Source organism: Cynocephalus volans, chromosome X (genome assembly GCF_027409185.1).
Source record: "Cynocephalus volans isolate mCynVol1 chromosome X, mCynVol1.pri, whole genome shotgun sequence".
Classification (NCBI taxonomy): Eukaryota; Metazoa; Chordata; class Mammalia; order Dermoptera; family Cynocephalidae; genus Cynocephalus; species Cynocephalus volans.
In genome coordinates this window covers 10,663,452-10,686,776 of record NC_084478.1, presented here as the reverse complement: position 1 = coordinate 10,686,776, position 23,325 = coordinate 10,663,452, and the positions used below count along the sequence as shown (strand labels likewise).

The 23,325-nt window shown below is 50.7% G+C and overlaps 1 pseudogene; it reads right to left on the bottom strand.

Annotated features, from left to right (window-relative positions):
• Positions 1 to 23,007, bottom strand: LOC134367163 (F-box-like/WD repeat-containing protein TBL1X; annotated as a pseudogene).
• Between the last annotated feature and the right edge of the window lie 318 nt (positions 23,008 to 23,325).

Here is a 23,325-nt window from a genome sequence, read left to right as displayed (position 1 = left end):
TCACTGCAACAGGATCTGGGCAACGCGGACAGGAAGCAGGTCTGGCTGTACGTCTGACACAGACAATAAAACTGCAGAAGCCAGAATTCGAAGCTTCAGTGAGTGGCGGGAGGGACATTACTGCATTGGACAAGAAACACCATGAAAAAAAACCAAAAAAGGTGGAACGGGAGGTTAAAAAAGAGAAATAAGAAGGAACAAAGACCCTTACGATTGACAAAGTGCACTTCTCTGGGCTCCAGGATCTAGTTTTAGAAAGACAAAACCAAAGTCACGTCTTATGGTGTCGCGCGGGGTCAGAGGTTTCACCCTGTGACATCCGGCCCTTCCGCCCGGGGTAGCTCCCTCCCCAGGTGCGTGCTGGACGTGGCTCTTGGTCATTTCAAATCCAACCAAAGATTCCAGGAAGGATCATTGTGTTATGTCTGCTTTCGAGGTTGAATTTGGTCACTAAGACTGAAGCGACCCTCACGAGGGTTTCAGAGCTGTAAGCGACGTCCGACAGCCACATGTCCAGGTGGCCACCCCGGACCCTGAACGTGAATCTCCCGTGTGCCTGGCAGGAGGGCACGATGGCCACATGTGTCAGGGGCTCCAAACTAGTCGTCGATGACACTGTTTGCTGAGGACAGGCACGGATTCGAGGGGCACCAGCGACACCCTCATGCTTGGTCCCTGTGGCCAGCTCGGGGGTGGCCGCCTCCCTTCATCCGAATCTCACTCTCGTGCACAGGGATGGGAAGCCCGTTGTCCGTGGCCCCAGCCCTCGGCTCCAACCTAACAATCCCGAGGTGCTTGAGATTCATGAGGAGGCTGAAGCCAGCGCTTTGGTGAGACCCTGGCTCCCGACATTCCCAGGAAGATTGTCTAGTGAATCCCTCCCGGTACGTCCCCGGTCACCATGCCACGCCAGTCTCTGGTTGCCACGCACAGGCCACATCCTGACCGTGGTCTGATGTCCGGCAGCCGATGCTCTGCAGAGATGAAAACGCTCTCATCTGGGGAGGGGGGATGGTCTTCATCTGGACCCCGACACGCTGCCCCTCAAACCTCACGCACTCTGGGGACAGGAATCAGCGGTGAGTCTGGGGGTGCCGGCTGTTTTCAGACACGGGAGTGGTTACTCCATGGGACTTTGGCCTTCGTCACTAAGTGTTCAGGTGACAGAGCCCCAATAAAGCCTTACTTGGAAACAGAGCACTTTCTGGGCTTGAATAATTCACAGGCCCAGGTGGAGGCCAGAGAATGACCCGGGAATGACTGACGCCCCTTGGCTTTGGTAGCTGGTCCCGGCCCATTCCAAGTTCTCTAGGAAGCCCCTGCCCTTCCCAGATGTCGGTTTTCGGCTCCAAAGAGGGGCGCCGCCCCCTGAATAACACGGTCTCGTGGCTGGAAGGAACACACACCAGTGAACCCACCACTGCCAGCCGCCACCGCCGCCACCGCCACAGCCCTGCCACCGTCCTCAGATCTTCCCTGGCCCACAGGACGCCGATGAGAGATGGGCCCAAGCCGTCGGTCCTTGCCCCCGTTGCTGATTTCAAAAGTAAGCCAGTGTCGGGTTGTGACAATACGAGCACAGAGGTCACCTGATCCAATGAAAGGAAACTTTTCTAGGAATTCAAAGCCTTGTTTAATTTTTAAAATACACTAAAAAGATTCATTCTTTTAAAAAACCCTCTTTCTCCTAGTCTCGTGTGAGAGAAGGAAATGATAAAGACAGCAGAAACGATCAGTGACGCTCTGCCAACAGCGTTCGCCATTGGGGCTGCAAAGCTGCCTTTTGCGAATCCTTTTGTCATCATTAGACCAAGTGACGCCCTGGAGCCCTGACGTCACCTTTGCAAGGACTGGCCTGGCCCACTCTTGGAGAAACGACGCTGCTGTGGGGAGGAGGCAGCTGCGGCCACGGCGAGCCGAGCTGTGGCTTTCGATGGCTTCGGTGCCTCTTGGTTCTGGGGACGCATCCTCAGGGTCAGAGCACACCGTCCTGCCAGCCGCTAAGGTCACCCACCCCGAAAGAGGCCACGTGGTTCTTCGTCCTCCCGGCGGGCCACAGAGCCACCCGCTGCTCACCCATAGGACTGACCCTTCCCACCCAGTTTCCTGACAACCTGTGGAGCTGAAGGGAACGGGGGAAGCCACCTCGGGCCCTGCCTGTGTCTCCTGACAGCTTTTCTAGACTATGAATCACACACAGCTCTCTATGTCTGATGGCCATTTTAGGATTTTTAAATTGTTTTAACATAAAAATATTTTTTTTTCCAAAAATACTCCAGGCTCTTTCTCTTATAAGTCATTTTCTTTTTCTCCTGTAAAAAGTCCCCCTGCCCTGCCTTCTTAACATAAAGCACTTATTATGCGCCCAAAGTGCCCTTGAGACCTAAGATCTGAAGCAACTCTGAGGACGGGACAGAGAAGGGTGAGCGAGGGGTAGGGGCAGGGAGGGCGGGACGGAGGAGGGGACAGAGGGAGGGAGGAAGCTGTCCACTGGAGAGTTCTGTCACCGTGTCTATGTGGCTGCGTCGACCGAGGGGTCCTGAAAAGCCAGACCACAGCAGACAAGGGGAAAAGGCGGAGGGGTCAAGAACAACAGAGGGAAGACGCAACAAACCCAAAACAGTTTCCATCTCAGACCAAAGGCCCCCAGACGACAGAATTCCAGCTGATAGAAAAACCACAGAACAAAGAAGATTCTAGAAAATAGAAAGTGTTGGGATTACAAAGTTGCACATAGCATCAGTACAAACTGGTCTTTGAACATCCTTTGCCAGAGCAGCTGTAGTGTCCCAATTGTCAGGGGAAAGAAAACACCAGCGTGAGGAGAGGACGTTTCCCCTTCTGGTTTATCACAGCATTTTGCTTCTTTGTTTTGTTTTTTTGTTTTTGTTTTTTTGGCACAGCTTCCTTTTTTCTTGTTTTCCGTTCAGCCATCAGAGCCTCTTCCGGATGGAAACCACACCGTGCACGTCTAGCTTCCTGTTTCCTGGGCTGAATGTTCTGGGTGGAGACCATTCTTCCCCCTCTGATATGACTGTGTGTATGCTTTTGATTTTGCTTATTTGTTTTGGAACTTCTTGATGAAGATTACGAAAACTTACAGACTCCTGTGGCCAGGGACGAGTTGATTTCCAAGTACACTCTAACGCAAGTCAAGTTCGTACAGTTTTGGAGCTGACAGAATGGTGTCTGGAGAGGGCCACGACCCACACGTTCTCTGCTGGTCCACTAGAACTCTTGAGTTTTTCTATAATATTTTGTGTTTACTTCCGCAGATCTAAAACACACACCTGGAGGGAAAGACAGAGGCACCTGTTATCTCGAGAGATGACACAAACGTGCCTTTAGAGCAGGGGTCGGTAGACGGTGGTCAACCACCGATTTTTGTGAATAAAGTTTTATTGGAACACAGTGATGAAGGTCAGAGAAGCTCCAAGAACAGGCTAGTGCCTGCACACCTGACCAACCAAACTCAAGCAAAGAGCACTGGGGGAAACACCAGGGCAAGGACTAAGGTCGACGTGGCAGAGTGACAGTGCCAGCAGCAGAAGCCACAGCCAGATGCCTACATGGCGAGGTAGGTGGCAGCTTAGGCCTAAGAGCAAGGCCTCCGAGAACATTTGGGGACCCTGGACTTCGAGGTCAATGCTGTGCTGTGCATGGGAGGAGGTTGTGCTGCATCTCTGGGTTCCACCCAGGAGATGCCAAGAGCCCCCCAAACCCAAGCAGTGACAGCCCAACAGGCCTCCAGGTATTGCCTAATGTCCTCAGAGGGGCAGAGCACCCCAATTTCATCCAGGAAGTTTTGACCAGAAGGACATTCTGCAAGGGCTGATGCGAGGGCCACTCTCAGATGTGGGGCCACCCCAAGCGGTCCCCGCGCACGATCTGAGCCCTGCCGAGTGCCACCCCGGCTTGCCCCGACCCCACGCTTGCCCCTGCCAACTCGAGCACTGCTTATGGAGCCATTGGAGGCGCTGGCGCCCACTTTGTCCCCGCGAGCGTTCCAGCACACCTCGAAGATGACACCGGTGCCTCGGTAGCTGTGGACGAGACTGCCACTCTGTGGAGAAAGCAGAGTGACCAGCACTTACCACACGGGGTGCAGCCCGGCTGCCCGCCCAGGTGCTGCACGGGTCTCGGGGACAGCGGGGAGCTGCTCATAAAGGGGAAAAGAAGGTGGTGGCTCCTCCAAGGAGGGACGTCTCCAAGATGTCTTGCTTGGAGCTGTGAGCCCTGAGGACAGCAGAAGCAGACACCTTTCCCGGGGAGGGAGTGGCCCTGGGTGTGTGTCCCGGGCAAGTGTGCAGCCAGGCGGAGCTGGACAGACAGCCCGGGACTGGGCTCTCCATGGGGGGTGGCAGCTCATTCCTGAGCACCGGTTCCCCAGTGGCTGTTCTGAGCCCAGGTCACTGCAAACACAGCTACTCGGGCATTACTTTGCAAAGGACTCAACCCCGAGGGTCAAGAGATTACCTGAGTATTCCAGATATGGACACACTTGTCAAAGGAGCCGCTGGCCAAGTACTTCCCGTCGGGGCTAAAAGCGACACTGTAGACAGTTTCCTGGTGTTTGGTCAGCGTGTGGATACACACCCCTCGCTCCACATCCCACAGCCGGACCGTGGAGTCAAACGAAGCACTGCGGAGACGGAGGGGACACATTATCACCTGAGCACGCGGGCGTTTAGCACACGTCCCTCCAACACGGGCCACACCTCACAGGAGCCGTCTCTCTCTCCCCGCTTCTAGGTCCAGATCGGTGAGCTTCTCCTCCTAAAATGCGACTCAGATGCAGTGAAAACAAAGCCATCGTCACAAAACAAACAACTTTTGGTGCTGTTATTCCGAAAGCAAATTGATACCCACGTTCCTATGTTTCTGCATTTGTTTAAAGATATAAATGGTAAATACTTTTGTGGAATATTTATCAAGTTTTCTAAGATGCTCTTACATTGAAAAACTTCTATTGTTACCAACAAATGCAGATAGCCAGGTTTGGAAAAACAGCGAATAGAGTGAATAAATATTTATAAAATTTTTAAGCCAACAGGAATTAAAACACAGTCACATCTACACATTCGACCACATTGCTGAGAGCTGCAAATTTCAGTTATTTTCAAATTTAAAATAAAGTACATATCACAAACCTGCTATCTGGCTTTCTTTTTCTCTACAGGGCTGGTACCACCCTGTCCTTTTCGTGTGTGCTGACTAAAGGGTCATTTATGTTCCTAACGGGTAACACGTGACACAAAAGGACCTCCCAAGTCACCAATACATGATTATAGCACGCGGTGCTGTATCGTAGTAATTTAAGTGGCTTTTAGGACAATTACGTGAAATAAGAGAATTATGGCCTTTGTGTTGTTCTGTTCAACCACTCGGCTGATACAGGGATTCATTCCAGTCTTTTCTAAGAAACAAGCTTGGTTGGGCTGAGCACTTTCAACAAGCTGCTCGCTCCTGGCGCGGCCGGCTGGCTCCCGCTGTCCCAGAGGCAGGTGGCAGGCGTTCTCCGCTTACAGGAGGGGTGTGCCCGCCTGTCACTACCCTCTCTCTGCAGCTACACAGAATAACCCGCTGCTGCCTCCTGGTACCCAAACATTCCCCTTAACTCTCCTCTCTTGTAGGCTAAGGGGACATCCACATTTCATGGGTCTAGATCCTGGTTTTCAGACCCCTAAGGAGCTCGGCATTCGGTCTCAGAATCTCTTTAGCTTGTTCTTCTAAAAGTTCTTCCTGAAATAACGAGAGTGGAACGTTCTACTCTTAATGGGGTCTGGCGAGCATCAGGGCACAATAATGCTCTTGAATGAAGCCTAAAGCCACGTGGTTTTGGGGAGGCCACCTTTGTCACTTATAACCCCTCTTCCCAATTCTGGCGGTGACTGGCTGGCCACTCCGCTCCCTCCCAAGCTGGTGTCTTAGAGGACTCACTATATAAAATGTCAGGTCAAGTCTGGCTGTGGCTGGGGGAACCTTTATCCCTGCTTGAAATTCCTGCCCCTAGAAGCCCTGAGTTGAACGAATAAACCAAGCCCAAGGTCCGAGGTGAACTCTTTCCCTTTCCTTTCTCTGCTGTCAGGAAAACCTTCAGCAAAGCCAAGTGCCTGAAGCCCTCTCAACACGTGCCTTCTCCCAGCCTCAATTAAAAGTTCTATCTCGGCCCTTTCAAAAGGGAGCTACGACGTTCAATGCTCCAGCAAAATGTCCTGTTCTCTCCACGTATGAGGAAGTTCTGCTGTTATGCTGCTGACTCAGTGACAGCAGGCCAGGCTGCGTTCAGGAGCCGAGGCTGGGCTGTGCAGGGGTCCTGTCCTTACCTTGCCAGCATGATGTTGGAGTTGGGGTTGCTGGTGGCCGGCCCGGTGGGACTCCACTTGATGGTGTATATCTCTTTGCTGTAAGCTTGCAGGTCATGCACACACGTGTCCTGCTTCATGCTCCAGATCTAGAGAACACAGTGGTAACAACATGAGCAAGCTATGTCCCTCCAGCGAGCCGAGAGACTGCTGGCTGTGAACCGTACACAAGCCATTGGAGTGTCCCACTGGAAAAACTGCAGGTCATTGCCCAGGAAGGGCTGGGACTCCTAGCAGGACCCTTGATTGGTACATCAGAGTTCACTGGGCGAGAGCTAATCTGACAGTCAGTAATGGGACAAATTACAGAGGAAGGAAGAGGACTCAATGCAGATAACCCCCAAAGGAACAGGGAATGTGAGATTTGCGTTGAGTACTGGGGGCTGTTTAGGGTTAAACAGCTCATCCCTACAGATGCCAACTTTACCTTTAATGTCATGTCATCAGAGCAGGATGCTAGCAACATTCCAGAAGGATCCTATTTGATAGCATTGACTTCATTCTGAAAGATAGAATGGGTTTGGAAATGAAATCAAGGCCTGAGATCAGACCCAGTGGCTGTCTACCAGGGGACAGTAGCGCTCTGTCATCATGGTGGCCGTCCACCAGGGGGCAGTAGCACTCTTTCACCCTGCCGTCCACCAGGGGGCAACAGTGCTCTGTCATCCGGCCGACCATCCACCAGGGGCAATAGTGCTCTGTAATCCCAGCAGCTGTCCACAAGTGGGCAGTAGTACTTTCTCATCCTGCTTACCGTCCAGCAGGGGGCAGAAGCACTCTGTCATTCGGCCGATCATCCACCAGGGGGCAATAGTGCTCTGTCATCCCAGCGGCTGTCCACCAGGGGGCAATAGTGCTCTATCATCCAGCCGACCACCCACCAGGGGCAATAGTGCTCTGTAACCCCCGTGGCTGTCCTCAAGGGAGCAGTAGCACTCTCTCATCCTGCCTACCGTCCACCAGGGGGCAGTAGTGCTCTGTCATCCCAGTGGCTGTCCACAAGGGGGCAGCAGCACCCTCTCTTCCTGCCTACAGTCCACCAGGGGGCAGTAGTGCTCTGTCATCCCAGTGGCTGTCCTCAAGGGGGCAGTAGCACTCTCATCCTGCCTACCGTTCACCTGGGGGCAGTAGTGTTCTGTCATCCTGCCATCCACCAGGGGGCAATAGCGCTCTGTCATCCCAGTAGCTGTCCACAAGGGGGTAGTAGCGCCCTGTCATCCCAGCAGCTGTACACAAGTGGGCAGTAGCACTCTCTCATCCTGCCAACGGTCCACCAGAGACTGCTGGTGGGGGCAGTAGCGTTCTGTCATCCTGCTGGCCATCCTCCAGGTGGAGCAAGATTCTGTCATCTTGGGCCGAGCCCGTGGCGCACTCGGGAGAGTGCAGCGCTGGGAGCGTGGCGACACTCCCGCCGCGGGTTCGGATCCTATATAGGAATGGCCAGTGCACTCACTGGCTGAGTGCCCGTCACGAAAAAGACAAAAAAAAACAAACAAACAAAAACAAAACGATTCTGTCATCTTGCCTACCATCCACCAGGGGGCAGTAGTGCTCTGTCATCCTGCTGGCCATCCTCCAGAGGGCAGAAGCATTCTGTCATCTTGCCTACCATCCACCAGGGGGCAGTAGCGTTCTGTCATCTTGCCTACCATCCACCAGGGGGCAGTAGCGTTCTGTCATCCTGCTGACCATCCTCCAGAGGGCAGAAGCATTCTGTCATCTTGCCTACCATCCACCAGGGGGCAGTAGTATTCTGTCATCCTGCTGGCCATCCTCCAGGGGGAGCAAGATTCTGTCATCCTGCTGACCGGCCACCTGGGACTTTCCCCGAAAGCAAAGCACAGAGCCCGGGAGGCCATGCATTTTCCTTTTTCTCACTTTGCCTTTTTAATTTATATAAAAGCACAGCCATATACCACAAATGAGCAGCCACCCTCATCAATATTTCTTGAAGGGAAAAAATTCCATACTAGGAAGGAAGCAAATGAAGAATTCATATACAATATAGGCAGCAAATAAAAACACCAAAACCACAGCTGTTTTAAAAACTGGACATGGAAATCACTTCCCTGTGCATTTTTAATGCAACAGCTACTCCTTCTATCTAAATCTGCTACATTTTTCTGGCGAGTGGCAGTGGACGGGTGTCAATGCAGACAAACGAAGCCCCTCAGCCATGGTGGGGTTCCACGGGGAACAGGAGGCCTGTGTGCCCCAAGTGCACAAGTGCACGCCAGAGCCCAGAGGGTGGCTCTGTGAGAACACCCGGGAGAAACTAAACCCACCCAAGGGGCTTGAGCTCCAGTGCAAACAGCCTGGAAATACAAAGGGCAGGGGAGTTCTACCAGGCAGCTCAGCATGCTGGGTGCACAAAGGAGCAGGACTGCTCCTCAGGGCCACCAGGGCCCCGAGACCCTGAGGCTAAGCCCTGGGGGACAAAGGCAAATGTACCCGGCAGGCAAGGGAGAGGGGGACACACAGGGAACATGGTTCTACAAACGAACAGCCTGTGGCAGAGGAACACTGTGACGCACATGGAGACCAAGGAGAAGGTGCACCCACAAGGGGCTTTTCCTTAGGGTGACTGTAGGGCCCCATCTGCTCAGGACAATCCCACAATATTATGCCTGCTGTCCCAGCCCAACAATTAACTAACTTCACACTCATAATTCATTTTCTAAATAATTTCACACTCCTAAGGACTCTGGTTTGGAAGATAAATTATACGGTCACACTACTTTTTAAGGAAACTGAGTTCTGAAGGGTGTGAAGCAAAGAAGTGACAAGGCCACATCAGTGTTCCACATGGCACGGATGGCCTGGGAAAAGGGAGGAAGAAAGCCTGGAGTCCAGGGAGTGGGCTCCTGTGTGAGCCAGGGGAGGATGAAAGGGTCAGATTGGAGAGTGGCATGTGCGCAGAGGTGCGTGTGAGTGCCCAGGTGTGTGTGAGTGTGCAGACGTGTGTAAGTGCACGGATGTGTATGAATACATGGACATGTGTCTGAGCATGTGGCCATGTATGCTGGTGTGCATATGTGGATGTGAGTGTCCAGGAGTGTGAGTGGGCATGCATGTGAGTCCAAGGAGTGGGCTCCTGTGAGCCAGGGGAGGATGAAGGGGTCAGACTGGAGAGGGGATAATGTGTGGACCTGTGTGTGACTGTGCAGACGTGTGTGTGCACGTATGTGTGCGCAAGTGTACATGAGTGTGCATGACTTTGTGTGCATGTGCACTCACATGAGTGTGCCTGCGTGTGTGCGAGTGTGTATGCATGTATGTGTGTGCGTGCATGTGGCGAGTGTGGAGGTGTGAGTGTGCATGCATGTGTGGGAGTGTGGGCGTGTGTAAATGCACAAGGGCAGCTGGTTCTGGCTGCGGCTGCTGAGAGGAGAATCGATGGGCAAGTTTCTTGGGGCCCAGGAATTTGGAGCCAGTCACCATGAACTGTCTCCAGCTGAACCCTCCTGGGAATGGAGTGCCAACCCCACCCACCCGCCACTCCCAGCCCAAGTCACAATTCCTGGGAAGCATCGAGAAGCAGCTCAGAAGTCTCAGGAAGAAGTAGGCTCAGCCACATTTAGCTTGAGGCTTGTTCCAAACGATTAGCCACAAGGAGACCCATTTAAAGAGCCAAGTGGTGGCACGGTGGTAAAGTCCCGGGCACGGCAGCTGGAAATCACATAGCTATGTGACCTTGTACCCTACAGCACGCACAGACTGCGGGCAGCGCTATTAAAAGTTTGCAGATCATCCAGGGTTAGAGGAGAAACAAGTTTAGACCAGAAAAAGCAAGTGTCCATTCGTAACCACAGCCAGATATTCACGGGACAATGGATGTCTGTGCTCCAAAAGCACCTTCTTTTGGAAGCAGGGACACATTGGGCCGGGAGCTGAGACTGGTGGGTCCTAGGGAAAGGCGCAGGCACTGAGGACAATGGAACTGAATTCCCTTAAATTGGTGGCATGATGGGAACTCCCCAGGGGCTTTGATCAGACCCCTCTGCTTTAACAGGGGATCCCCAACATCTAATGACATTCTGGGTGCTGGTGAGAATAAACAAGAAGCCACAGGAGAGAGCCCAGGTGGGAGCCATGAATTGTCCCCAGGGAATCCAGAGGACATCTGAATGGGGTCGTGGAAGATGGAAAGGATTTTGTGTCAGACCAGGGACATGGTGAGGGGGTGTAAGGTGGGGGCTGTGAGAGTTTAAGGCAGGGAAGCATTTCAGGAGGGGCTGAGATGAGGTGTGAGGGGCTCGACCACACGGGTCTTCCAGGAGAACTGAGGAATGGGGGGTTTTTTGGACACTAGAGGGATCTGCAGGGGAAAGACTGGGAAGAGCCTCACGTGATTTGCTAAAAAATCTGGTAAGTCAGCTGCTGCTCATATTGTTCTTTTCTGGTATATGATGAGATTATTTTTTCAGCCTCTGGTTGCTTTTATGACTTTCTCTTTATCATTGGTTTTAGTGTTTGCTGACCACATGCCTAGGTGTACAGATATCTTTCTAGATGTTCTTCTTGGGGTCTGCTCAGCTTCTTGGATTGAATGTTGATGTTTTCCACCAAATTTAGTAAAATGTGGCCACTGTCGCTTCAAGTAATTTTCCTGTTCCGTTCTCTTTTTTCTACCCATATAACACAGATATATGTTTAATATTGTCCCATACGTCCATAAGCCTCCACTCATTTTTTCAGTCTTTTCTGTTCTTCAAATTGGCCATTCTATGATCTCCGTTCTGGTTCACTAACCTTGCTTTTGCAATCTCCAGCCTGCTGTTACACTCGTCTAATAAGATTTTCGTTTCAGATATTGTGCTTCTCGGTTCTCCAATTTCCATTTGCTTTTTAGAAACATAGTATTTCCATTCTCTGCTGATACTCCCCATCTATTTACTTATTACAAGCATCTTTTCCTTTATACCCTCATACAGTTTTTTCATAGCCTTTGCCGCAAAGTCCAACATCTAGATCAGGGTCAGTTTTTCTCACTGCCTTCCCGTCACTGGGTTAATCCAACTGCCTAGGGTAGCTGTGACAGCTCAAGAGCAAAGGTCTGCAGAGGAACTGGTCTGCTGTCACGGCATCTTTTGATTCTAGGTAAAAAATATAAAAAGGCTCCCACATCACATTCTCATGAACTCAAGTCTGAAACTCAGAAGTCCCACTTACTGTGTGTCCTTGGAAGGTTTTGACTGGGCGGTCACAGCCGAGTCTGCATACATGAATACACATGTCTGTGCTACAGGAGGCAAAGGTAGTGTTGTGCTGCCAGTCCACGTCAAGAGCAGGGGCTGTGGAGCAGGAAAGACAGGGAGGACACTGACATTTATCAACTGTGCACAGAGCTCGGCTGACTTAGAACAATTAACAGCATGGTGGAGAAGCCATATCTAGTAACACGATAAAACATATTCCCGCGTGAACAGACTCTTACTTTCAAAGACCTTAAAGACCCTCTCCTCCCACATTTGCAGGGACGACAAGATGCCTCTGGAGAGAGGCCCCGTGGCCCTTTCTGTGCCCCATGGCATGCAGCAGCTCTTGCTCCCACGGCACAGGTGAGAAAGGGCAGGTGAGGTGTGCTGGCTGCCTGCCCCCGCACCTTCCTGCTTGAGCAGTATCACCATGGTGGGCCTGTTTGATTTGTTTTCACAGAGAGAGGAGAAAAAAGAAGAGGAAAAAGATTTCATAGCCTGTGCTCAAGACACCCCAATTAAAAAACCTCCTGCAACCCATTAATGCATCCCATGGATTTGGGGATAATTAGTGTCAACAAGAATCCCATATTAGGGATGAAATTGGGTGAAAGGTTCAGGACTCGTGATGAACACCCTCCCTGAGTCCAAGAGACCCTCTGCTCTGCTGAGGGTTTTGAGGTGACTGGCCTCTGGTCACTCCCCACTAGACCTCTCCATGTCCCGCCTTTCCCTACTCCTTGTTCCAGTGTGAGCCCTGCCCCTGAAGGGACCTCAGAAGTAACGACAACGGGAACAATGCAAAGGTTAACTAATTCTGCAGTTTAGTTATGGTCTCATTCTCTACTTTCTGGATTCTTTGCTGGGACGGCAGCGGGAAATCCAGCCACTTTCCAATGCACCGAAATGCCCAGGACCATTGTTAAAAGCCCAGCCCTCGTTCTGTCCTCAGAGCCTGGTGCCCCAAGACGTTGGAAGAACACGTAAAGACCAGGGTGGCGAAGTCAGAGCAGCCAGACTCCATCCTTGTTCTGTCCCTCAGGCAGGTCCTGGGGTCTCAGCTGCACACAAGGATGTTCTGACAAGCCCTCAGGGGACGCTGAGCGTGGAGTGAGACAAGCCATCTCAGGCCATCAGCACAGCTACCAGCCAGAGAAGGGGTACAGATGTGTTAGTCCCCATGGCTGTTGTACCTGTGGCCTCCAAGCCTCATGCCTGTCCAGTTACAGGGAGCGGGTCTGCGGCTGAGGGCGGCTGCTCCGACCTCCTCTCAGGCACCCACTTGCTCAAGTGATCACTTGGCACTCCGGGGACCTCATGGCCATGCACCGCTCATGTCTGTATAGTCTCTGCTCCCCTGAGGCAGTCCCACTGGAACACTCCCTAGAGGCATTTACGCATCAAGTGAGAGGTGATGACAGGAGGCGGGGGGCTCGGGAAGGAACAGCAAGGGGGAGAGGGAGCTGAAAACCCTCAGCACCAAGTCTCTAATGGGCTTCCCTGGAAGACAGCTGACTTCTGGGGGAATTAAGCAGATCCCGTGCGACTCCCCTGGGAGCTCACATCTGTTCTCCCCGGGACTTCATCCCTCACGCCTTTTCCCTTTGCTGATGTTGCTTTGTATCCATTCCCACAAGAAATCTTAGCTGTGTATGCTGAGTCCTGTGTGTCCACCCAGCAGACCGCCAAACACGGAGTGGTCTCGGGGACCCCAACACAGCAGCCCTCCTGGAGCAGCAGGACAGAGAAGCCTGCCCTGGCTCTTTGGCTGGTTCATAGTCGTGTTTCCAGACTCGGGAGCAGGTGGGTGTTGAGGCGTCTGTACCTTGAAAACCTGAACGACAAAACTTAACACGAAATGGGTCTCCTTCCCACCAGCGAGGTTCCACAGGCTGCTCCCTCTGTGCGTTCACAATTACTTTAAGGTACATTTCACAGAACTCTGAATCATGACTTTTAAATTACGAAATCAAAACAAACCTCACCTGAATGGAAAGGAAACTGTTGTTTGGCTTCTCCTGTGTGGGCATCCCAAATGATTGTTGTCTGCGCTCCGCAAACAAAGGAAAAAGTTAGTAATTATTCTTCTTGCAAAGTTTTCTCATGAAAAATGCATCATGCAAGAAAAGACAGTGGGCCCTTATTCCTTCTAAACCAGCACAGTCCAATAGAGCTATTCCTTTAATTTTTCAGGGAAGCTGTAGGAAGTTCAGGATGAGGAGAGGTCATATTATGAGGAGAAGGGGAAGCAGAGGGGAGTTTTCTTTTCTCTGTAGTTTTGGGGTTTTTAGTGGCTGGCTGGTAAGGGCATCTGAACCTTGACCTTGGTGTGACACCGTGCTCTCCCCAAATAAGCTAACTGCCTAGCACTGTCCCATAGAGGTATCATGTGAGTCACTACACTAATTTTTAATTTTACAGTCACCACATTAAAAAGAAAAAAGAAACTGGTACAATTCATTAACAGTGTATTTTATTTCACTCCAATATTGCCAAAATACTATTGTTTCAACATGTAATCAGTATAGAAAAATATTAATGAGGTATCTGACATTCTTTCTTGCCCCCCATCCTAGGGCTTGGAATCACAGCGTGTTTTACACACAGCAGTTTGGACGGCCACATGTGATGAGCTACAGTCACACGAGCTGGTGTCTACTGCAGCGGACACAGCAGCCTTAACTGATACCTGAGAAAACTACCCAAATCAGTGGTGATTCCCCCTCATCCCAAAACGCTAAAAAACCTGTAACAAAACATATCTAAATGTCTTTTCAGCAGTTTTCCAAATGAAGAGCTGCACAAACAGACATTTCTGGAAATTCCCCTGACCGACCCTCCATGAACCAGGACCACGAGATGTGGCAAAGCCATCGGATTACGCCCGGGTCAGGCGCTGATTTATGGGTCTACAGTAAGGAAAACGGTGATCGGCACCTCGGAACACAAAGTAAATCATGAATTCTGATGAACTTACTGATGCTAGGAACATACTTAAAGCAGTAGCCAGGGGCAGCTCCATAAATACCATTGGAATTAAGTCTTCATTAACCGGAATTTTCAACGTCATTGGAAACGTTACACCTGTCTGTCAGTGAGACTTCATAAAGGTTTCGTTTTAAGAACTGGTTATGTTTTGGGTTGATTGTAGAAACGTTCAGAGGAAACACTCAGAGCAGCAAGTGTCTTTGAAACATGGTATTCCTACATTTGGGGTCAGCTCTAGACCACCTGTCACTGTTTGTCTGCAACTGTTTTCTTAATTTGTCAAGCAGAAACAAATGTGGTTTATATATTCTGAGTACAATCGGTCCTTCAGCAACGTGCGGGTTAGGGTACCGACCCAGACACAGTTGAAAATCCACGTGTAACTCTTGCCTTCCCCAAAATTTAACTACTAATAGCCGACTATTGATCTGACGCCTTACCAATAACATTAACATTCAATTAAAACATGTTTTCTATGTTATATATATTATGTACTGTATTCTTACAATAAAATAAGCTAGAGAAAAGAAAATGTTATTAAGAAAATCACAAGGAAGAGAAAAATACATTTATAGCACTGTGCAGTATTTACCAGACCAAAAAAGTTCCATGTATAAGTGGACCTGTGCTGTGTTCAAGGGTCAAACTGTAAGTAAACTCACAAATGTCTGAAACAATTTCACATACTACAATCAGTCACTGGAACATTTAGTTGACATTTATGTTAAATATACATTGAACCAAAGAAAACATTTCCCAAAAGCTTTGGGAATGTGAAATATATTTTCGTCACTTTGGGTTAAGCATACACTGAGGCTCACACCAGCATCCTCATAAATTACATTTTCTCCATGGGTATTATGTTCAAGGACACTGTTATTATTCCTGCCATGGTTGACTAAGGAGTAAAGAGGGACATATATGGCCCAAAAGACTAACATGATTCCAAATACGCATTTTTACTGATCGTACAGTCCGTCACCTGGTAGAGTCAAAATAAATAATCGGTGAGAAACACACAAATGAATGTAAAATAAAAGATCCGCCAGGTGGGAAGGAGGCCAGGAAACGATTTAGAATGCTTGGCAAGTCGGAGGGCAGAGTTACTGGTAAGCCACGGCCTGATCCTCCTCCACGCTGCACCAGCTGTGTGTCACTAGACAAGTTAATAAACCTCTCTGGGGCTCCAGTTCTTCCTCTGTAAAATGGGATTGATCATACTAATGCCTGCCTCCATCTTGAGAGTATCGGATGGGTTAGCACACATAGTAGTAAAGTGCTTGCTGTAAATGTTAGCGATCATTTTCATGAATTATTTTCATAATTCAAGTGGCAGTTACCGATGGCCTGCTAAAGGCATGACAGAGTGCTGTGTATGCGTATTACTTGAACTAGAACATCTTGGGAAAAATTTGATGGTAGTTACACGACACATTTAGTGTGTCAACCACAGCAGCTTATCTTTTCTTATATTATAATAAATTAGGCTCCCAAGTCCGAATGAAGAGTTTCTTGGCTTAAATATAGAGAAAAGGAACAAATGATTCACTGACCTACACAGTTATATCCACATACAGGCGCTGGCACTCTTTTTCTATCAAGGGCCACCTGGTAAATACCTTAAGCTTTGAGGGCCAATGGTCTTCTGCTGCAACTGCTCAACTCGGCCACTAAGGCGTGAAAGCAGCCACCGACAATTCTCAACAAATGGGAGTGGCTGTGTATCAATAAAACTTTATTTAAAAGAACAGGTGATGGGCCAGTTATGGCCTGTGTGGGCTGTACCCTGCCAAGTGCACCCATGACTTCTCCAAGAGTGTGATGATGTTTAGAGTTCGTTTATTATTTTATATTAAATTTTACAACTTGAATGAACAGAAAGCAGTAACAGAGTAAAGTTTTCAAACTATCATGAAACCAGTGTAGTTTCTGTGGGGGAATGGTTCTATGTCTCCTTCCTCTTTGTTCTGGGATCTTCCACCCCAGGATGGCTTCGAGAGGCACCTGGCTCTAATGCCATCACGTCTCTCTGGCAGCCCTGCCCAAGTGCAGAGCAAGGGAGTCCCACTTTGGCTCCGTGGCCTGTCAGGGGACAGTGCCCTGTCCCTAGGTCCGTTTTACTCCTGCTCGGGAAATGTGCAGTCCACAGTGGGAAGCAGGAGCTTATCAAATTAGGAAAGCAGAAGTCTGCTAAGAGAACAGTCTGTGTCACTAACATCACTCTAGGCGTGAAAGTTTACACAGAGCACACCCACACCACCTGCTCTGTCCAGCCATTGATAAACACAGTCTGGAGATTTTCCTCTCTTTATCACTGAACTATGAACCTCAAAAGAAGGGACACTTTGCACAGAGGTCTGTAGAACAGTGGAATATACTGACAGAGATTATGGGCTATAAATTAACACTAAGATCAAAATTACAAAGCAAAACCTATACAGGTCCTTTTGATTTCTTAAGGGGAAGGAGAAAGCCTAAGAATTCAAAGAAAACACCGTGTTATCTGGAGACTGAAAATAAACATGTATAGATCGAAAGTATGTGTTTTAAGTTAATACTCACTTTGTCTACACCAGCACCCAAAATATAATTCCCCTTTTTGTTCCATTTCAAGGCAAAGATGGGGCCTTTATGTTGGCCTAAGGTGCTGGCCAGGTTACCTGTTATGTCAAAAAAATACCGACAAACATGTTGACTTCAAAGTCATGGTCTGTTCACTTCACGGTTACATCCAGAAGCAGGTCCTGTCCAACCCCAACACGACAGACGCAGGACTTACCGTCTTCCGTCCAAATCCTTGCAAAACCGTCGTATGAACCTCTGGCCAGAAGTGTCCCGTCGCTCTGCAGGCCAGAAAGAGACACAAACCCACAGAAGCAGCTTAGTAGTGGTGGTACCAGAAAAGCACACAGAACTCGCTAGGATCCCAAGTCTAGAATATTCCTAAGCCGATAACTGATGCCACATTAAGAGACTAACGGGTCATCTCTGACTACTTCAGCACACACTGCTGTTAAATTAAACGCAAGGCATGTGGACCAGGAAGCGAGAAAACCACACTGGAACCACTCACCTTGTGTGCTATCTAATTAAGGACAGAATTTAAAATACCTATAGAAAGTCATCCTAAGACTTTGCAGAAAGCAAAAAGAAGTTGAACGGCGTGTGTCCCATGTATAAATGCACATAGCAGCTGGTCCTGAGCTCTCAAGATGGAAAGTTTTCTTTCCTGGCTGCTTGTCACAGCTCCCCAGCTGAGCCTTCCCGGGGTCCCACCTTCACGCTGTGAGGTCCCCCTCACAGAGCCATCAGGCTCGACTCGCTCATGCGTGCTGACCATGGGAAGGCACGGCCACCCAACACCCAGCTCGTTCTGTGCCCGCCATGGCCTCAGCAGGAGCTCTTGGAAATGGAGGGCACCTGTGAGCCCACAGCTCAGGGCAGGGCCACCGCACCCTGACATTTCAAGGGGCCTGGGGGGTGGAAGATGCTTACGTTCCAGTCCAGCGAGGTGACATCTTTGTTACTGGGGACATCGTGTCCCCCCTCCCGTATACAGTGCCTCAACACAAGCTGGGTGGAGTCCCCGTTGCTGTGTTCATTAAGGTTCCATATCCTGGCCGTCGAGTCTCCAGACTTGCAGAATAAAAACACGCGCATGTCGGCTCTTGGTGGGTACAGCTCTTTCCACCCCTCCCATGCACCCCCCCTCCTCCCCATCTCTGCATTTAGCAGTTTTAAATGTCTTTGATCCCCATCCCATGGAGAACACGGCGAGGAATGCCGACTTCACAATCCGAGACACACAGAGCTGTGGAGTGCACAGGACCCGCTCGGGATCTGCTCATGTCGGGAAGACGTGACACACGAGGTCAGACAACAGCACGTGTCCCTTGAGGCAGAATGCCAGAGACGAGCAGGGGTTCCCCTGACCCTGGAGCGTCCCCAACCTGACATCCTCACCCAGAAGCCAGCAGATCGCTGACAGGGTTCCAGGCACAAATGAACACCTCGGACTCATGGCCCCGAAGGACTGTGGCTTTGTTGGGTGGAATCTCAACGTCCCCGTCAATTTCCATGGGTTTCGAGTGATTATCTGTTGTAGGAAACACAAAAAGGCACGTGGCTTATCAATACAAAAGAAACTCATTCTCAGGGGGCTTCTGTTTTAGGAACACCTTGTTTTTATGTACTAGGCGATACCATCTCTGATGATTATAACTAAATCATGGCTTTGTGTGATTGGGTATTTTATATCTCTTTGTATTTTGCCAGTCTTCAAATTTGAGTGAGGAATACACTAATTTATTCCATAAAACTGGGGCCAGTCAACTATGACCCATGGGCCAAAATCTAGCCTGCTGCAGCCTCTCCTCATAAATCACGTTTAAGTTATTTACTGACGCCCACATATTTATGCATTACCTGCAGCGACTGTTACGGGATGAACCGTGTCCCCAGTACCTCAGACAGTGACTGTATTTGGGGACGGGGTCTTTAAAGAGGTGATTAAGGTAAAATGAGCTTGCTAGAGTGGGTTTTAATCCAATACGACTGATGTCCTTATAAGAAGAGGAGATTAGGACACAGACACACACAGAGGGACGACCATGTGAGGACACAGGGAGAAGATGGTGTCTACTAGCCAAGGAGAGAGGCCTCAGGAGGAACCAGCCTGCCTCGCCTGGAGCTCAGACTTGCAGCCTCCAGGCCTGCGGGGAGAAATGTCTGCTGTTTCTGCCGCAGATCTGCAGTGCTCTATCACAGCAGCCCGAGCAGAAGAGGACAGCTGCTTCTGCATTTCAAGACAAAGTTGGGTCACTGTGACAGAGACTGCCTGGCCCTGAATGCCTGTGACAGCCACTGTCTGGCCCCTTAGGGAAAGTTTAGTAGCCCCTGCTTTACGGGAAAGAGAAGGCAGCGGTCCAGTCTAACCAGCACACAGTCAGCAGCAGCTGACAGTTTTGTAATGCAGTGTAGAGCTGAGTCTGCTGTTACATCTTCTTGTTCAGGTATTTTGGTGGAAAATCCCAGGAAGAGAAGGACTCACTTCTCAGTGGCAGGTAACCTAAGATCCACTGCTTCTGGGTCAACACATAAAAATATGAAAATGCCTGGTGACCCTGCTTGGATTGAGAAGCCTGACACAAAATCTTCACAGCCTACCCTCAGGAACAGTGGGGCTATGAAAAAACGCTACTTCTTATATGCTTCCCAAGTTCCCATGTGGCTGGGAGAAGATGAAGACAAGCAAAATGATCTTCCAGGTTTGGTGGATCCATCCCCTGGTGATGGCGAGAGGACAGCTGGCGTCCTAGCCAGCCGTGCAGTGGGGGCCTGGGACTCTGTAGAGGCGTGCAGAGGAGGCCGTCACCTGCTCACTTATCCACAGGCAGCCGTGGCACGCTCCAGCCCCGACAGGCTGGTCTGCAGACCAGGTGTGAGGTGCTGAGAAGGGGGTCGAGGCGGCTGCTGCAGAACTTAAGAGCAGTGAGCCAGGGTGTATTAGCCACGTGCACGAGCAAGAGAAGGAGGCTGGGCTCCCTGGGGCAGGGGTCAGTGCCCAGACCCAGCCTGGGCAGAAGAACTCCCACTCCCACGGCCACAGCAGGGAACAGCCTCCAGAGCAACAGACCAGAGATGCGGAACGGGTAAGGAGCCGACCTCAGACCAGAGTGGTGGCAGAATGGCTCAGGTCCTGGATGGGGCACAGGCATGCCTTGCATTCTGACTGTGGGTCCCAGGACAGGGCACCTCTTTTGTCTCTGTTGTTCTAGTTTTAAATAGATATTCTGATGTGGGAGTTAGTTGGTGGAAGGTGCACCGGGCCTGAGCAAGTTTTGTGATATGACTGTCGAGCTCTGACTCATCTGCTGCATACTCTTGGGCGATTAGCTAACAGGTCTAACCTCCCGGGGTTTTGCAATGACCAAGTAAGATGATGCCTGGTGTCCGGGGCGTGGTGCCCTTGCACTGACCATGGGCTCGACTACTAGACCATAATTTGGCTGAAAACCCTCTGCATGGGAGGCTGAGAGAGACACTTGCTCGTGTTGGACAGTGAGCATCTGGTACTTGTCCCTGTTACACGTGAGCCCTCAGGAGCAGGGCAGCAGGATTTCATAAAATCCAGGATGTGTGTCGAGAAGGTCGGGTCTAAGGATTTTGGTGACAACCAGGGAACGTGAAGGTCTTCCGGCCAGACAGTGAGCAAGCACTGGAGAGCAACTGGTGAGAAGTTGACAGCGGGCAGATCTCTAAGAAGTCGTTGCATTCGCCCAGCTTTAGAAGCACAATAAAGCGCCGGAAGCCCCACACTTACTTATTGCGTGTGCTCCGTTCTCCTCCCCGTTGACCGTGGCCTCTCCGTTCTTTGGTGGATTTTGCTGGGAAACTGCTGCCGGGGCTGCCGTGGCTGCTGCTGCCGCTGCGGCCGCCGCACTGGCCTGCTGCTGCGCGAGCTTCTCGCGGAACGCCTGCTGCCGCGTCTGCACCACGTCGGGCATCACGGCGTCTATCAGGGACAGGGACTCTATGGGGCGGCCGTCAAACACCGTGCCATCCTGGGAAAGTAAGCCAAGGGCAGCCGTCAGCACCCGCAAAAGAAGACCTCCAGGACCAGACTCTGCCTTCCAGGTGGGAGAGGTGCAGGAAGGTGGCCCAGAAACAGAGACGCCTGGGAGCTCAGGGGCTGGGGTCGGGGGTCGGCGGCATCAAGCAGGTGCCCGGACTGTAGGGGCAGGGCAGAGGGACTCCATGGTGGGCCAAGGACAGGGAGGTGGACAAGGGGAACCGTCGATGAAGAACTAGGTATGGTGGCTGTCCCGAGGGAGACCTGATATTTGGTGTCAACCTGAACTGGGGCATTAAGGACATGTGAACGTGTCTCCTTTATTCCAAGACAAAAGTGCTATATCCCTGATGCAAGGATTCTCAACAGGGGCAGGGGTGTGTGTATGGGGGGAGTAATTTTGTCTCCTTGGGGGACATCAGGGAATGACTGGAGACATTTTTCATTGTCACCACTTGGCGGGAGGTCTACTGGCAGCTGGTGGGTGGAGACCAGGGATGCTGGTCCACATCCTCCAGTGCACAGGACAGTCCCCACCACAGAGCAGGGTCCAGCCACAAATGTACATAGTGTTGAGCAGGAGAAACCCTGCCCGGTGCCACGGCAAGTGTGGAATCTCTTAGTACCCACTTTTGTGGGAGGAGTAAGTCTTTGGAAGCATCGGCCCCGATTTAGAGATGCCTGCAGCATTCAGGATTTCCTTCCTGGTGCACGTGCCCATCTGATCTAATAAAATAAGTACTTGCAGCTACTTTAAACGATGCCCTGGGCTCAGGGTTTAGACCGAATACAGCCACGATACAACCGACAATGACCTCGTTTAGTTCTGATTCACATTTTTTGTTTTTTTAAAAGATGACCGGTAAGGGGATCACCCTTGACTTGGTGTTGTCAGCACCACGCTCTCCCGAGTGAGCTGCAGTCTGGGCCTCTGATTCACATTTTTGTCTGAACATCCTTCGATTCTCTGGTACTATCAAAAAAAATTCTGTACACACTTAAAAGTAAGACGTGCTTTCCAAATACTCGCATCACATGAAACCTGCAGTGCTCAGGGTGCTGCCTGGTGGACAGACAAACACATTCTTGTGTGCTCTGAACTTGAGGCAGGAGAGGAGGAAGGCAGGACAGAGCTGGGACACGTGGACTCATCCGTGGGACTCAGCTGAATCCCGAGAGCACAGATGAAGCGGCCAGGGAGGTGAAGGGAACTGTTTAAAACCCAAATAAATGACTTTCAAAATTTCTATCAAAATGGCACAGCCCCAATCTAGAAGGTGGGAGGGGATACAAGAGAATTTGTGTGATTTTAATTGATGGTTTTTGTTCCATCTTTCCCCGGATCAGCTCCACAAAGAGCACAGTCAGGAAACCAGCACCTGAAGTCACTTTAACACAGGGCCATCATCTCTCTGTCCCTGACTGTCCCTCTGGTTATGCCCTCTGTCAGGCTCCCAGGAATGCTTCGGACCAGAAGTGTTTCACAGTGTGAAATTTGTTTCTGAGTTTGGAATACTTGCATTATACTTACTGGTTATGCACCCCAAATCCGAAAATCCAAAATCTGAAATGCTCAAGTGAGCATTTCCTCTGAGCATCACATTGACGCTCAAAAACTTCAGATTTTGGAACATTTAGGATTTCGGATTTGGGATGCTCAACGTGTAACAAAAACCAAACAAGCAACCCCAGCTTGCTCTCAGACGCCTGCAGGAAGCACACGCGGGCTGTGGACCGGGGCCCCGAGCCCCCCGCTGCTGGGAAGCCCAGCCCCGCACCCATCACGTACCTCGTTGATGCTGATCTCAGCCTCCACGTACTGCAGCCCCTTCTGTAGGATGGAGATGAGGGCGGCGGGCGGCACCAGCATCCCGTTGATGTTGGACTGGCTGATGTGGCTCTCGATCCCGAACGTGAAGGCCGAGTGGGAAAAACCTGCAGCGAGAGGGAGGCCAGGCAGGTGAGACCAGAGCTGGAAGAGCGGGCACAGCCAGCAAGCTCTGAAGGGGGCAGCGCGAATTTCAACCACGCTTCATTAACGGGGTGGACACTGCTGCAGGACTCCCGGCTTCCGATGTGGGGTCAGGCAGGCAGGAAAGGGCAGGGGGAGAGAGACGCATGTGAGACCAAGGAAGACTGGGGAAGGGATGAGACGCCTTCATGGGAGGACCCTTTCAGTGCTATTAAGAAGCAAAAGGGAACA